This window comes from Felis catus, chromosome C2 (assembly GCF_018350175.1).
Source record: "Felis catus isolate Fca126 chromosome C2, F.catus_Fca126_mat1.0, whole genome shotgun sequence".
In the NCBI taxonomy this organism is placed as follows: Eukaryota; Metazoa; Chordata; class Mammalia; order Carnivora; family Felidae; genus Felis; species Felis catus.
Genome location: NC_058376.1, coordinates 9,011,303 through 9,027,728, shown reverse-complemented (window position 1 = coordinate 9,027,728; position 16,426 = coordinate 9,011,303). Strand labels below are relative to the sequence as shown.

Below are 16,426 nucleotides of genomic sequence, written 5' to 3'. Positions count from 1 at the left end.
AGCTTGGCTGCCTGTACGTCATGCCATGGCTGTCCCAGGTTTTAGAAAGCACTGATCGTCCTCTTGAGATTTCATTTGGATACGAATGCATGGGGTGTGTGTGTGTGTGTGTGTGTGTGTGTGTGTGTGAAAACTGGGACATCCTTAAGCTAAATTGTTTAGATGATCTGTGTTCACCTAAACTTTTGCAAACAAGGAATTGCACTTAGGACTTAAACCCCATCATAAGATGATTTAGGAAGTATCCCACTTTCGGTGGAGAGTGGATTAGGCACCATCCTATACGACAGACGCTACAGCAGTAACAGGACAGAATGGGGAGACACGTGACCTGGGTACCAGGGCCGACTGCCCTCTAGGAGCACGAGGAGCCCTCTTCTAGATGAGTCTGCTGCAGCAGGGCAGGCTACTGGCCACGTTCATCTGTCCCGAATTTCAACCTGCACAGGGAAATGGGGAGTCAGGTACTCTGAGAAATTAGGCTCTCCTCCCTGCAAACGAGATGTCACATGACCCTGGCGGAGGCCCAGAAACCAGGGAAATGGGCAGTGCGGGTGCCATGCGATAGCCAGGCTTATATATCCAGACCCTGCTGGACCTGGGCCCACTAGGGCAAATGCAGCCCCAGCCACTTGTTGTGCAAACCTTACGTGCAGACACATAGCCACCGGTCACTGTCCAGTGTACCAGCAGGTATCTGTTAGGATGGGAAATAGAACCCATGTGGAGATGTCCTGCCCCACCCCACGCCCTCTGCCCCAGGCCATGACATACAGTGGCACCTGCACCAGGGTGAGGGTCCAGAGATGCACCCCTCTCCTCAGGTCATACTGGGCGCATGCTGGGACATGATGCACAGGTGCAAGGTGCTTTCTACTTGGCCCTCCCTCCACTGCTGGGCCACCTTGACTCACACCCATGGAGTCCCGGGCCCTTTGGGAGCCTTCTCCTCTCCTGCCACTCACGCAGCTGTTCCGTGGACCTTTACACAGCTGAGCAGACCCTCCAGTCACACGCAGGTGCTCTGTGGGACATGCTCGTGGAGAAGAAAGGTAGGTTGGCCAGACCACTCAAAACTCAATTACACACTGACTCCCTAGTCAAGGCTCAATCCTGTGACCTCACGGGAAATAGGAGACAGAGATCCCACCCTCAAGAACACATAGTCATGCATGGAGCCAAAACCGCAGTGCACAGAATGAGATGTCGGTCTGCTGGAATACGCTGGAGGGGAGCCATGGCGCCGCGTCTTGAGAGACGAAGACGGCAAAGCTAACAGCAGGGAGAGAGAGAAGGTTCTGGAGCTAGGGAGCAGCACCGTGTTCGGGGAGGTGGGGTGAGAGGAGGGTGAGAAGCTCACGGGCAAGACAGGGACGGCAGGTGGCACCAGAGGAGCCAGCATGGGGATGGAGGGATCGGGGAGGTTGGGCTGAGGGGGCTTTGGAAACCGGGCAGAGACTTCGAATGGGGACTCCCTGACCAGAGAAGCGAAGGCTGGGCAGGGCGGCCACACGTGGCATGCCCGGAGTAGGATGCCCTCAGGGCTGCATCAGGTGTTGCCCGTTGAAGCGCCACCGACCACGTCTGACCCATGAGCTACAGCTGTCCTGCCTGTGGAAGGTCAAGCTTTCAGAATGGTGCACTGGGGCCCCTTGCTCGGCCCATTACACTTCCACTGTGGGCTCCCAAAGCATGGCCCCTGGGCCAGAGGGAAGCACACCATGAGGGGAATTTCGGCCTATCTAGGCTCCCCTCTCTGACCTCGTCTCCATCTCAGGGCCGTCCCTTCCACCCAGGCACCCAAAAGCCTCGTATTCTTTCTTTCCTCCCAGAATCATAGATTTCAGAGTTGGAAGGAACTTACAGGAGGATCACCTAGTCCAGGGGTCAGCAAACTTTTAGTGTAATGGGCCAGACAGTGGACGTGTTAGGCTTTGCTGACCATACAGTCTCTGTCACAACCGCTCAACTCTGCTGTCGTGGTGTGAAAGCAGCCATGACAAAAAGGAAGCAAATGGCGTGGCTGTGTTCCAATAAAACTTTATTTATAAAAACAGGCAGAGGGCCAGACGCGGCCCACGGATCACAGTTTGTCACCGCCCCCCCCCCAACCTAGTGTTTGAGATTCTTATTTTATAGATGGTAAAGCTGAACCCCGAGAAATGAACTGACTCCACCAAAGACTCAGAGAACTGAAAATCCGATCGGGCCTGTTGCGATGTTTGTGTTTTCACTGAGGAAGAGAAAATAAAAAACAGTGTCATTGTCAACCAGAGGAACTGTGCGTCCCAAATGAGACGAAAGCAACGCTTTAAAGGGGAAAACGGGAGGGTGCAGGGCACAGCTGGGCCAACACCACGAAGCCTCACTGTCCTTCCTTTTGGACGTGATAAGTTCATATTCTTGGACCACCCCGTCAGCATGTCAGGTTTAAAATATTACACGTGGAATGATGAAAAATTGCCAACATCTCAGCACCGTCTCTTGATTAATGGGTAGTTCCTCAGAGATTGATCAGTTTGTTTGATTTTGTTACTCAGAGTGACTGATGGCTGCTTTAAAAAATACTTAGCTTTAGAGTTACCCTACATGAGATAATTTTCATATGCCTCGTGTAGCCCCGTCTAGAATAATTGGACTTTATTGCCTTCCTTCCATGCATGAACCGAGGTTCCCTGGAGAAGCAGAACAGATTCAGACTTTGTTGCCTTAATATTTCCATGTAGATCAGCTGCTGTATTCATAGAGCGGCTTTGGCCAGATGGCCAGCCAGCCTTGTAGTGACATTTCCCATTTCCCGTCCATTACTCACCAATGGGAAATAATGGGATGTGAATTCCCCATTTGGGGTAATATGTGGTTACAGCCTTGCTGTACCTGCACTGAAGATAAATGACTTATCATGCAATCATTCCTGAACTCTCTGGGGAAAAAACAGGAGAAACAACACGGTGTTTGGCAGGAAGAGGAAGCGTCACTGTTACGGCATTCACTGGGACAGCTAAATTTAATTTCCGATTTTTGTCTTCTATTGCTTATTTTCTGTTGCTTAGAGGGAAAGAAGAGTTTGTTTTTGCTGCTTAAGATATTTAAGGTCAGGTTTGAGAAGGGGTTCTCAGACACCCCGATGTTGGTCTATCACCAGGATGTCCTTTTTCCAAACACCGGTGTGATACAGAGCGGAGGTGACAAAAATTGCTGGAAAAAAGTCCAGCCGGATCGTGCAGACTTACTCAAACGCACTGAATTCTTGTTCAAAGTTGTTTTCGAATTTCGACTTCTTGAAATATTAGTTATCATCCCTCCGTGTTTGACCCAATACAGTCAATACTGTACCGAGCTCATCCTTGGTTTTCAACTTCCCTGTTTGATGTCACCCTTAGAGGTAAATATTTTTGGCTAACACTCCCTGTAATTATTGTTAAAGACGAATAAGTAGGAATGATAACATTATGAATAGAGTGTGCAGAGTTAGAACAAACACGTCTTCAATCCTTAGCGTGGGCCAGGCAGTGTGGTAAGAGTATCCTCGCATAAGTCATTCAATTGCCTCTGTTGTCCTTTGGGGCAAGTGCCATTACCACCATACTTTTCCAGTAAAGACAAGTGATACAAGAGAGGAAGACTAACCTGCCCAAGTCCTACAGTCTGAGCGAGATTTGAACCCACATATCGGATTTCCAGCTTTTAACCCCTGCACACTGGCGACGCCAAGTGCTAGGGAACGCTTCTTTCTGGAACATTCCGAGTTTTCCCTTCTCAGAAAGAAGGTGACTCAGCTACTTCCCAGTTTCTGCTCTTCCTGCTGGGCTACAGGTCTCTTCCTGTCTGATTCTCACAGGAGGGCAGAGCTAAGGAGCTGGGTGGGGGTCCTCGTGGGACCCTCGAGCCGTCCCATCCGTGCAGGGGGCATCGCTCCCTGCCCTGAAGATGGGTGATTCACCCGGGGCCCCAGGTCGGCTGATGCAAATCAACTTTCCTCAATGAAATAATCTTCATGTTAGAGGCAGCAGAAGGTGTGGGAAACTGCAGATGTTCTGGAAATGGCTTCCTCCTTCCTCCTCTCCCCCCTCTCCAGCACAGGCAGAGCCTGTTACAGAGGGAGCTACAACCTTGCCATGGCCTTCCATCCACCAAGCCCAAGGAGAACGCAAGCCAGGCTGCGGCTGACAGCACTCGGCCACAGAACTTAAACAAAGAAGGTCACCTGCCCGGGAGTTTACCCCGTTAGTAACTCAAGCCTTTTATAAACTCATTTGTATTCATCCAGACGGCTGTTTTGGCTAGAAAGAAATGCTTTCTCCTCACTAGAATTACCAATAATTTGAGCAGAAAGCTACAGGCAAGACATATTAATCATGTTGGAAAGGATGTATCTTTTCATACAAGGGGTTTGCTTCAACCAAAAAAAAAAAAAAAAAAACCCCACTTTCCCCGAGCTGTACTTGTATTTAATGGCGGTTTCCAACACAGAGAGAATGCACAGCTCGCTTTGTGTCTTTATCTCATCACCACCTCCTCCCCTGCAGGTGAGACATCAGATTCATACCCCGTTTACATCATCCTTGGTCACTTGTGTGGGGTTCAGAGGAATGAACCACGGTGGAAATTTTTCTCTATTTTCCTTTATCCCTCGTTTATATTTGTTAGTCTAAAATCATAGCATTGCCTGATACAGGAAATAAATGTAGTGAGGGAAATGCTCTATGCAGAGCAAACTCCTAATGCATAGTTACTCTGCTAACGTGAAGTTGCAAGCCTGCTAAATCTGTCTGTCTCCCAAGGATCCAGCCCTATAGATACGTGAGCGGCCGACTCCCAGAGAGGTGGGCTTTAATAGGACTATTAAAAAGGTTAGCATTTCCGTGATTGGTTTATGCTTCCCCCTCCATTTCAGTTAAAGATTAAGTCTTTGCAGCAGGCTGTAGCTCCAAGGCAGGTTTGGGAGGGATGTGGAATACTTTCTTAATTAAAAAAAAAAAAAAAAAAAGAAAAGAAAAACCCTCATAGATAGAGTTAGTTTATTTTTAACAGCAACAGAAGCACTGTGGGAAGCTGGTTTGCAGGTTCCGTTTCATTCACAGACTGTGCTCTGCAAACAAAAAAGCAGCCTTGAGTCTCCCTAATGAAAAAGCGAGCTGGGGGAGCTCTGGAGCAATCTTGCCCCCCTCCCGCCCTGCGCGGTGGCCCCTGCTGTTTAGGCTGCTCTGCAGAACTGCTGCCTTCTGTTTGCCCTCAACTTTGTGCAGCTGTCTTCTGACAAGCTCACTTGCCCCACCTCAAGCAGGCCAACCACCCTTTTACTGAGCACCTATTATGTGCCAGACATTGAGCATAGTTGCTGGGCGGATCAATAACATAAACACTATCCCCATCTTCCCAGAGATAGTCTGGTAGAAAAATATGTATTAGGTTAGGGTTGGGTTAACGATACCTATAATTTAGGGAAGCGCATGCGATAATAGAGACACAAGTAATAACGGGAAACGCGTGCAGATCACAGGGACGGTGCAGACAAGGCTGGATTCCGACAGAGGCAGAGGGGCAGAGAGCCCTCCGGCAGGGAGGATGGCCACCAGGGCTAGGAAGGGGCAGCTAGGAAAGGGGCAATATTTCAAACAGCGGGAGGAGGCTGTGTTACCGATGCACCTGGTGGAGGCGGAGGAGGCCCGGAGCAGGGAAGCCAGAAGCAAATCTTCCAACAGCCCCGATAAAGAAATAAGAGCTACATCTCTATAAACAAACAGAAAGAGCTCCGAGACAGACTGGTGACCGAGAAAACAAGATGTGAAACAAGTTACATTTAAAAAAAAAAACAACACTAAAAACAATATATGTATGTGTGTGTCTATAAATGCATTTTTTTTTTTTTTTTTGCTTTTAAGTGTTTTAAGATTTACTGATTTTTGAGAGAGAGAAAGAGAGAGAGAGTGAGCACCAGCAGGGGAGGGGCAGAGACACAGAATCCGAAGCAGGCTCCAGGCTCTGAGCTGCCAGCACAGAGCGGGACATGGGGCTCGAACCCACGAGCCGTGAGATCATGACCTGGGCCAAAGTCAGATGCTTAACCGACTGAGCCACCCAGGTGCCCCAGTAAATGCATTTTTAAAGGTCTCTATTACACATATACCCCAAACCAATAATAGTCTCTAGGAGGGGCAGGAGGGCATTAAATGGGGGTGAGGGGCAGGGTGCCCTTCAATTTTTTTTCTGTAATCTTGACTTTTTTTAATTAAGGAGAATATATTCTGTATTACCTATGTAATTAGAATATATATATATTTTTAAATGTAACCAATAATCTATTTACTTTTCATTAGAACACATGGCACTTGAGAATATTACATTATGTCTGACTAGGTTTGGTATTTCAAAGTCAAATGGATTCTGGAGAAACGGAATTCCTGGTCCATAAAAAGCAAGGTTCACTGGGTCCAACTCTCTTATTTTACAAATGAGGAAATGTGGGTTTCTCATGGTCTTTTCGTTTATAGGTACAGGAGGAAGTACGTAAAATAATTCATGGAGAAGTCATTGTTGCCTTTAGGCTTTCCAGGCAGCTATGAAAACTACATTAAAATATTTGTTTTCAAAAAAATTCATTTGTCCAACCGCAAAAGCCATTTTCACTGCACAGGGGAGCTCTGGTACATGCTTGAACGTAACATGCTAGCAACTGGGTCAGGAGTCAAGTTCGGCCCAAGTGCCACCATGTGACCTTGACATAACCTCAGTGTCCCCATCCTAACACTGGGGATTTTCTGAGCCCCCAAGAAATACTATTACTTCACCACAAAGGGGGGAGGGAGGGTACTTAAACCTGTGAGGATAGAACGCTAGCCTTAAAATAGGTGCTTCAAGCATTCCTAAAGCCAGGCTCTAACCGAAGTCTTGCAAGATCTCTAATACATAATAAGCTAGTTTGGTGGAGGTGAAAAAAGGAAAGTAAAGACTTCTCTGGAGAATATGGTGAGAAAGAGAAATCAGTATTTTGACTAAAGAAAATATTTAAGTTATGATTGGAAATATATTTGCAGAGCAACAAAAAAGGACTTTTTCCCCCTTAAATATTCACAGCTGGCTCTCGGGGACCGTATAAAGTTACTATGCTACCAAATGACTCAACTTGCAACATCTGTAATGGTGATTGACACAATGTATTAAGGGCTATCTAACTCTTGGAGTCACGACACCCCTGTTTGATTAGGGTTTATTTTATTAGCGCCAAGAGACTCACACGTTTAACATCTGTGGTGCTGCTCCTGAAATTCCGAGCCATAAAACAAGGAAATTCAGCATGGTCTGAAATTCCAGAACATAGCAAACAACTCTACAGAAAACACATTCGGGGGGGTGGGGGGGGGCTGGTCGATAATCGAGCAGGGCTTAGCTCAGGCGGGACCGCACATCTGGCCGCACCTTCCCTTAGCAAATGTGGGAAGGAGGAACTGGGGGTGCCAGAGTCCAGCTGGGCAGAGAGGGTTGGGGACAGTCAGCCTGGGGAAGGGCCTCTCCTGTTGCCACGCTGTTGAGAGGGAGTTTCTGTGCAGTTCGCCTCTTGAGATAGTGCACTACCCGCTCGACCCCGTGTTTCAAGATGCTCATGGTTTATGATCGTGGATTCAGCTTTGTGCTCCCCATAGGAGAGAGTGAAGCACCCTGAGCACCCCCCGCCCCCCGTCTCCTGGCTATCGCAGAACCTTTAAAAGTGGTGGCTAGCTGTATGTTGTACCAGTGTGGGAAAATAGTGATGGGCAGACAAAGCCGGAGACAGAGAATAGACAGGATCCTGGGCAGCAAAATAGCGCCACGGTAACCAACTGGCCAGACCTGACTTACACCTGCAGCCCAGGGCTAGGGCCAAACGCAGAAGGATAACGAGAGTTCAGTTTACTGGGGTGAAGGGATGCTTTTAAAGAAAAAAAGGCTATTAATGGGAATGAAAAAAAAATTGTATTATATTAATGGAAGTTGCACTCATGGAAATTAATCCTTTTAAAGACATAATCCCTACTTTTTCGGAATACTAGAGTCCCGGGGGAGGTGTGGGGGCTCGGTGTGAAAAAACACAAGGTCAACCTTGAAGAGTTATGAGAGAAGTCCCGCGGGACCCGGGGCAAGATCACAAACTTCAAAGCCCTTTGACAAGTACAGGACGATAAAAACATATGGCTGGCGGGCAGCTTATAGTGCCACGTCTTCCAGCGTGGCTGATACCCACGGGTCCTTCAGCTCACTCTTTCTTAGGAATACACAGCGTGCTTTGGGTGCAAACGCATTGCAGAGAGGCCGGGGCGGCCGAATCACCATAGCACCGTCCCACCAAGATGCCACACAGGCTCCTTCGCAGCCCAGCGCGGTCCTGGCCACGTCTGCCCGACACCCGAGGCCGGAAGCAGCCCCTGACGTGTCTGCCCCGGCCTGGGTGTTCCATTGTCACAACGGCATCCAGCTCTGGGTTCATTCATGCTACGGCCCGCGTCTTCACCCCTCTCCCAACACTTGGCATTTTAACACCGTCCCCCAACCTTCGATGAGCTGGCGGCCTCTTTTCCAGCCACAGCAAGAGGAAACGCAGTCGCCTTCCCCCTGATGACGGCAGAACCGAACCCTTGCGAGCCAGGAAGCGTCGCGGCAGGCCCTGCACTTACTGTAGAATTACAGCCACAGGAGTGTGATTTATGCAGGATGAAAAGGGGCCGTAAAATAATAGGCTTTGTCCACAAACAGGGCAGCGGTTCATTAAATTGCAGCCCATCCCTCCAATGGAAAATCACTTATCTCTTTGAAAAAAAGTGGTTTCGTAAAGACTGCAGTAACGGAAACAAAGCACATGACACAAAATTAAGTGAGGAAAGGTACTGTACAAGACGTATACAAAGAATGATTATAAATACGGAAAAAATATTTTAGAGACTGGAAGAGAATACAAATATGGAGAGGTGCATGAGGATGCGTCTGAATATAGATAGCTATATAATCGCAAGTTCTATTGCAGAAGGGAATAAACAGGTCCACTGACAGAACAGGAGGGTCGGTGCGCGAGTGACTTAGCTGATTTTCAGGAGTCGTGGGATCGTGGGGGATTCTTTTCTTTATTGCCCCAAATTTCTATGACATCTTACATAACATGTAATCGAAAGTTATTATCTGAAAGAACACGTATTCTGGGTTTTTTTTTTTTGGCAGACTCTTTCCAAAGTTTGAATGGACACACTGAACTGTGTGATTGCAAGGAGTACACTTTACAGCTAAGTCGCCCTGGTAACCTGCCTGGAGGTGGAGGCAGGATAGCACGGAGAGAGCCAGACAGGTCCTCCCTCCTCATGGAGAACGGGAGTCCGTTCAAGATTCAAGAATCTTCTCTCAGTGTTTTCCAGGGGAGGGGGAAGGCAGCATGGCTGTGCTGCTCTGAGCCTGGGTTCGGCACTTGCACAGACAGAAAAAGAAATCATCAGAAAATCTTGGTAGGGCTTGCAAGTTCAGGTGCGGCTACCTCTGCACAGAGGTAGTGGGCCAGGAGCAGGGGTGGGGGGCTGTCTGTGCTGGGAGTCCAGGGCTCAGGTTCTGTCAGCTTCCTCTCTGGGGCCAGCCTTGCACTCGTTCTGTCTCCATCCCCAGGGTCCAGTGGGGACTTGCCCGCTCCTGGGGACCTGGCCAGGGGAGTCGGCGTCCACAGGGGGGGGATTGAGGACAAGAGCCAAGGCCAGGTGGCCAGGTGGCCAGGTGGTCTATTGTCTATCTGTCCTCAGGGCACGCCAGTTCTCTCCTTGTATCAAGAAATCAAACTTGCCTAGACTGGACTCATTAAAAAAAAAAAAAAAGAACAACTTCACTGCATTACATTTTAATGTTGTGTCCTTGGCATTGACCTTGTGTATTACAGAAGCAGCTCAAGGAAGAATGTTCCTGAATCACTGATGAAGCTGTTAAAGATGCTACTCATTATTTTCTTTGATATCATTTGTCTAAGGATCCCCTGGACGAATTATTTTTTACAATCTACTATGGGTAAAGCTCATATTTCCTGAAGATGACTTTTTGGCTTTTTTTTTTTTTTCATTTTTGCTTTGGCAGCCAGAAAACTCAACATCAAATCTCATGGTTAGGTTACACGAACCACATTAATGTGGTGTTTTAAAGTTTATTTATTTATTTTAAGAGAGAGAGAGAGCACGTGCATGTGCGAACAGGGGAGGGGCAGAGAGAGAGGGAGAGAGAGAATCCCAGGCAGGCTCTGTGCTATCAGCACAGAGCTGGACACGGGGCTCAATCCCATGAACTGTGAGATCATGACCTGAGCCGAAATCAAGAGTCCTGGATGCTTAACCTACTGAGCTACCCAGGCGCCCCTAATGTGTGTTTACGGTATGTTTGCCTCTTCCAACCCATCTGCCATCTTCCTGCATGGTAAAAAAACATTTTCTCTTTTATTCAACAGACTTTCTGTTCTATTGTAAACTACCTTAAATACTTTTTAAGCATAGACACTTTGTAAATAAACCCACACAGTACCATATCTTGAAGAAATTGATCATTGGCAGAGGCACGGGTTTGTACATTAAGCAAAGTTGCTAATGCTGCTTAACCAGAAACAAGTCCACAGCCAGGACAAATACAGAACACGGGGCTTTCTATCAGACAACTGGGTTGGACAGTTCCCAAGTCAAAACTGTAACAAAAAGTCTTGGAGATTGTTCTGGATTAAAGGAGATAAATAGTCACAACAACCCTCATGGCGACCTTTAATTGGATCTTGGTTCAAGGGGAAAAACAAACAAACAAACAAAAACCCTCCAGCTATAGAAGAGATGTTGAAGCAATTGGGATAATTTGAACATCTGCTGGATGGTAAGATGATGTTACAGTAAAGTCAATGTTAATAGATACAATAATGGTATTGTGGATATACAGGAGAACGTCCTTGGGATGATGAAATATTTCCTGTGAAGTGTCATGATTGTTTTCAGTTTACTTTTTTTTTTTAAAATGTTTATCTATTTTTGAGAGAGAGAGAGCATTCGAGCAGGGGAGGGGCAGACAGAGAGGGGGACAAGAGAATTTGAATCGAGCTCTGTGCTGACAGCAGAGAGCCCGAAGCAGGACTCCACCCCACAAACGGTGAGATCATGACCTGAGCGGAAGTCGAAGTTGGGCGCCTAACCAAATGAACCACCCAGGCACCCCCTACAGTTTGTTTTTAAATGGATAAGCAACACAAATGTGTGCATATACACATATATAATACATACATGCAAAGAGAGAGCCAATATGGCAAAATGCGTAATTGCTAGATCACGGGGCTAGTCTCCAGTCGTTCATCGTAGCATTCTTTGCTATTGGCTATGTGTTTGAAAATCTTCACAGTAGGTTGGGCAGAGTTATACAAAATCCCAACACTTACAGTATAGATCCAAAGATATATTAGACCTGATGGCAAATCAGTTTTGGAACCCCCCCCCCCCCCCGCCAAGGGATACCCCAAGCTTAAACGGTTGGGATAAACGTTAGGGTTCAAGAAACAGAAAAACTTGGCAAGAAAGGGAAAGTGCTACAAGTTTACTGTCACGTGTGGAGGATGTGTTTGGAGCAGCACGGCAGGAAGGGATAGGATTTCGGAGGGTGGTGGTGCCCAATGGCCACCATAGTTAGGAAAGAGACCACATTCCCTCCATGCTTTGCGCACCAACTCACATGGAGCACCTAAATTTAGCTGCCCCTAAATGGTCCCACAAGACCCATGCACCGGAATCAGGGTGCTGTAGCTCCAAATGACGCCACCACTATTAACACCTGTTTATTTCCATAGTTTTCAAGGGCACGTTCAATGTATATACGCCACGTAGCCACCACCAAGACGTTCATGGACCGCCCCCCGTGACTATGGAGATCAGCCACACCCGAATATAGACACAAATGAAAGCAGCTGGAAGCCCTTATCACTGACCACCAGCACCAACTCCAAGGCTGCCAAAGTCCCAGGCTCCTCCCCGCTGGCTCCACCCACCACACGGCGCATGCTCCTCACCTGTGCCTGACCAGTGACGCTGTGACCCATGCTTCTAGCCGTGAATTCGGAGCCACGCATCCTACACTGCCCCCCTCCAAACTGTTGGCTAGAGAGGCTCTGTTGCTGCTCACATCAATTTAAGGGATGCCGAGAACGAGCTACGCATCATTTCTTCCCTCATTCGAGAACAGTTAATGAGCACCTATTATGTTCCAGGCACTGTGCCAGATGAGAACTTACATTTGTGAATAAATCAGACAAGGGTCTCGCATTCATGACGTCTAAGGTCTACTGGGAGACACAAACAACGAAACAAGCAAGCAAATACATGTGTGTGTGTATACATGTAAATATACCTAATTACAAATTGATTTGCTCTTGAAAGGAAACAAACAGGGTGTGGTTGATTGGTAGCAGACACCGGGCAGCGGGACCCTCTGAAATCCTGTCCCTTTTGCATCACGTACAGGTGGGAGGGGGCAGTGGTTGAGGTAGAGAGTCTCTGAGGAAGCACTGGGGATCAAGTGCCAGAGGAGGGAAGAAGGGAGGCAGCTCCGGGAGACGCGGTGGGGGGGGGGGGGGGGGAAACAGGGAGGAGAGCACAGGTGCAGAGGCCGCAGGAGGTGGGCCAGGGTGGGTAGGGGGAGAACGACTCAAGACGGTGTCTGTGATGACCCGGGGCCAGACCCTGTGGGTGGCAATAAGCAGATCTGGGTTATTCTAAGAGGGTAGGAGGCCACTGAATAATGTTAAGCAGTGCATAGACATAGGCGTGACGCAGGTTTTAAAACCCCACCCTGTATGTAGCAAGTAGACTGCACGTGGGCAAGAGCAGAAGCTATTGCTGTAGTTTGAGTGACTCCTACATTCCTTAACTAGGACTGTGATTGGGGAGGAAGGGGGAAGTGGATGGAATTGGCAGGCAGGCTTTGCTAATGGGTTGCATGTGAGGGTTGAGAAGGGTGACTTCTAGATTTCTGGTGTGAGCAAATGGCCGTGCCTCCTCCCTTACTTGTTGAGGGTTCACCATGTATCAAATTCTGCACAGTTAGCTTGGCCACATTTTTTTCAAAGATGATTTGAAAGGTCTTGCAATAGAAGTCACAGATACAAGAAAACTATTGAAAAGGTGTGCGTGTGTGTGTGTGTGTGTGTGAGCATAAGAGCCAAGTAACCAAAGGATGGAAATAATCATATCCTAGTCCTCATTCTGCAAGAACTTATTACAATTGTAAGCAAACAACAACAACAAACTTGACTCTGAGCTTCCCAGCAGCCAAAGCAAAAAGGGGAAGGTGAGTTTTATAGAGTTCATCGTCTAATAACAGGAAGCATTTGTTTCCTTTCAAGAGCAAATCAATTTGTAATTGTAATTAGGTATATTTACACGTATATGTATAAACACACACAGAGAGAGAGAGAGAGAGAGAGAGAGAGAGAGAGAGAGAGAGAGAATCTGAAGAGGCTCCAAGCTCTGAGCGGTCAGCACAGAGCCTGATGCGGGGCTCAAACTCAGGAACCATGAGATCATGGCCTGAGCCGAAGTCCGATGCTTAACGGACTGAGCCACCCAGGTGCCCCTGGTTTTATTTTTGATAGTGCCATTGTGCTGGCTCTCTTGGTATCCACTGACTTCCATGTTTTGTCTTATGTACATCTCTTTTGTGATTCTGTGTGTGTACCATTTGAGAGTGAGTTGCAGGCATTCTAATACATTTTCGTAAACTTCACGCATGCCCACCCTCCCTGGCCCTGCCTGGAAAATTCGGACTTCACCTGCCTCCGGAAAAACAAACCTCGCACAACAGTTTCCAGACCTCTCTGATGTCACAATGACAATAAAGACCCATGAACTCCTTTGTGTCTGTCCTCTGATCAGCGGACCCTCCTGTGACCGCCAGGCAGAGCCCTCTTATATCACAACCCGCCTACCGGGGACCCCGGGTGCTGGAAGCCCCTCAGGGTGGGCCTGAACCAGATTCCACTCCAAGTGTCGCTAAGAACGCCCCGCGGGCTGAAGTGGAGGCACCCAGGAAGTGCCCTGATGGCCACGCCCAGGGGCACCCCCGAACTCACCCCTCCCGGGCGGCTTCACAGCGGCTCATGGCCGCTCATGGGTCTGTGGCTGGAGCACCGCGCGCCCCTTTCCGTCCTGGGGGGCGGGTAGCCGTGGGGGGCCCCCGGCGCTGGGAGCACAGCGGCCCGCAGGTGGCCGGTGGCCGTGCGCGCGGCGCGGGATGAATAATTGACGCCGCAGCTGGGTGGAATTACCGCGGCGGGTGCCCGCCCTCGCGCAGCCCACGCCGCCCCGTGGCTGCCCCCGCCGCTACCCTGGGGAGTCCTGCCCTCCTCGGAGCTGACCTGTGTGCCAGCACGCGCGAAATGCATGGCCTTCTGGCTGGGAATACATTTGCATTCTCCATTTCAGGTTCAAATGCGTGTGCATAAAACAGGATTAATTAGCACAGCCTGGGGAGGTTCCTCCCCTGCCCGGCAGGAGAAGTGTGAAAACCCCAGCAGGCTGCAACACACCCCAGATCCCCCGGGGAGGGCGGAGGGACCCATCTGCTGGGGCTGGGGGGGTGCCATCTGGGGTGGAAAGAACCCCAGCTTCCACGAAGGAGCCAGGAGAGCTACCAGCTGCTCCCGCATTCTCTGCCCTTTGCCGTTCATTTTTTTCCAGCAGACATTTATTGAGCATTTATTATGTGCCAGCTCTGTGTAAGGGGGGAGGGGGGAGGCCACGGCAGCGCGTGAACGAGTCCCTGCTTTCATGGAGCCTCCATTTGGGTGGGTGGGGAGCAGACAACACAGAAATAACATCGTTGGGGGTGGGGGGGGATGATAAGAGCAATTGCCCATAAAAGAATATTGGAGTTTTCTAGATGCTCAGGAGATGCAGCCCTGTCCTAGCAATTCTTAGATCCTTACTGTAATTTAGTAAGTGTTATTTGATGATAGTATTTACTAGGCACTTAGCTTGCATTTGGTGCCAGGTAAGTGCTTTAACACCTTCGCTTTATGCAATCATGACGATGATCTGAGGAAACTGAGTGGATCCCAAGGCCCCGGAGCTAGTGAATCATCCAGCTGGGACTTGAACCCCCATTCTGAAATGCTAAGCTATGATTTATACACATACATAGTTTTATATATTATATAGACTTTATAAATTATATATGTATGGTTTCTCCCTCCTTCCCAAATGTGAGGTGAGACCGAGATAACCTAATATGCATCAAAGCTCTGAAAAGGAAAGGGCCACCTCATTACATCTCCTGCTCTCTTGCCTAGATTTCTAGTTGATTCCTAGAGCGGCAAAAGAATGCGCGATTATAGGGGCCATTGGCTAGGTGAGTCACACAAATATCCTCCAGCTGCCTGGATTCCACCTGTGATGCTAGGCTGCACCTGCTCCGGCTGGGTTTCAGTTTGGGGCCCGAGCGGGTGACACTCGAGAACACAGGAGTGACACCAGCTCCCGGCTCCTGTCAACCAGGTTTCCATTACAAGGGTGCTGCCTGCCAGCCCGGAGGGTGATGGGTTCCCTCCAGGAGCCACTGTTACACACATCATGTCCCGGACAGTCCCCACCCGACACCCCACTCTGCGGCCATCCACCTCAATTTTTGAGGATGGCAATGCCCAGGACAGTGAGCTTTCTCTGGCAGAGGGTGCCAGGGAATCAAGGCCCTGAACGTAGAACCAGGGGCATCCTGACCCCATCCGTAGGCAGGTCTGGCTGGAGTCTGTGCACCCTCAGAATCTCACTCAGCCACTGAGCCTAGAACAAAGGTCTCCCAGGCCCCAGAAAGCCATTCCCACCCCCACCACCTGACTGTTTCCGTGGAGGATTGGAGTTGGGATTTGAAAGGGCAGCAGATTCGAGGCTGGGGAGAATTTGGACTTTGCTGTGCATTAGTCACAGGCAGCTAGCGATTCTCTCCCTCTGAAGTACATTCTCAGACCCCCAAAGAGCCACAACGAAATAGTTTCTCTGCGTTTTATCCCAATATGCCGCGGACTTTGGAATGAACTCTTACTCCTCCTTCCTGCTGACCTGACTGCAAATCAGCTTTTGATGGGGTTGGACAGTTTGGAGAGATGGGCAGCGATCATGCTGAAATATGATGACAGGGGCAAGACTGTAAGGGCACCTTCGAGGCAAGACATGTGCACAGAGCAGCCATGTGGAAACAATTAGGACAATAAATTTACTAATTGCTGAGAGTAACTTAATAGCAAAACCACAATGCTCTCTGTTATTAGTCCCAGCTACTGCAACGGGTCCCATTTTGCTTGCTGGAGGCATTGCAAATATCAGGCCAGCCTGTAGGGTTGGGGATAGCCGGCAGAAAAATTTGCATGACTTCTGGTAATTGAAAAGTAAATGACTCTCTAGCCTCAAACCCATTC

The 16,426-nt window shown here is 48.8% G+C and overlaps 1 protein-coding gene across 1 annotated transcript in view; it reads right to left on the bottom strand.

Moving 5' to 3' along the window:
• Positions 1 to 14,257, bottom strand: part of CLDN14 (claudin 14) — a 57,547-nt gene extending 43,290 nt beyond the window's left edge. Inside the window, exon 1 of the mRNA XM_045036631.1 lies at positions 14,087 to 14,257. The gene's annotated coding sequence lies outside the window, so the exon portion shown is untranslated. The remainder of the gene's footprint in view (positions 1 to 14,086) is intronic.
• Positions 14,258 to 16,426: the final 2,169 nt, after the last annotated feature.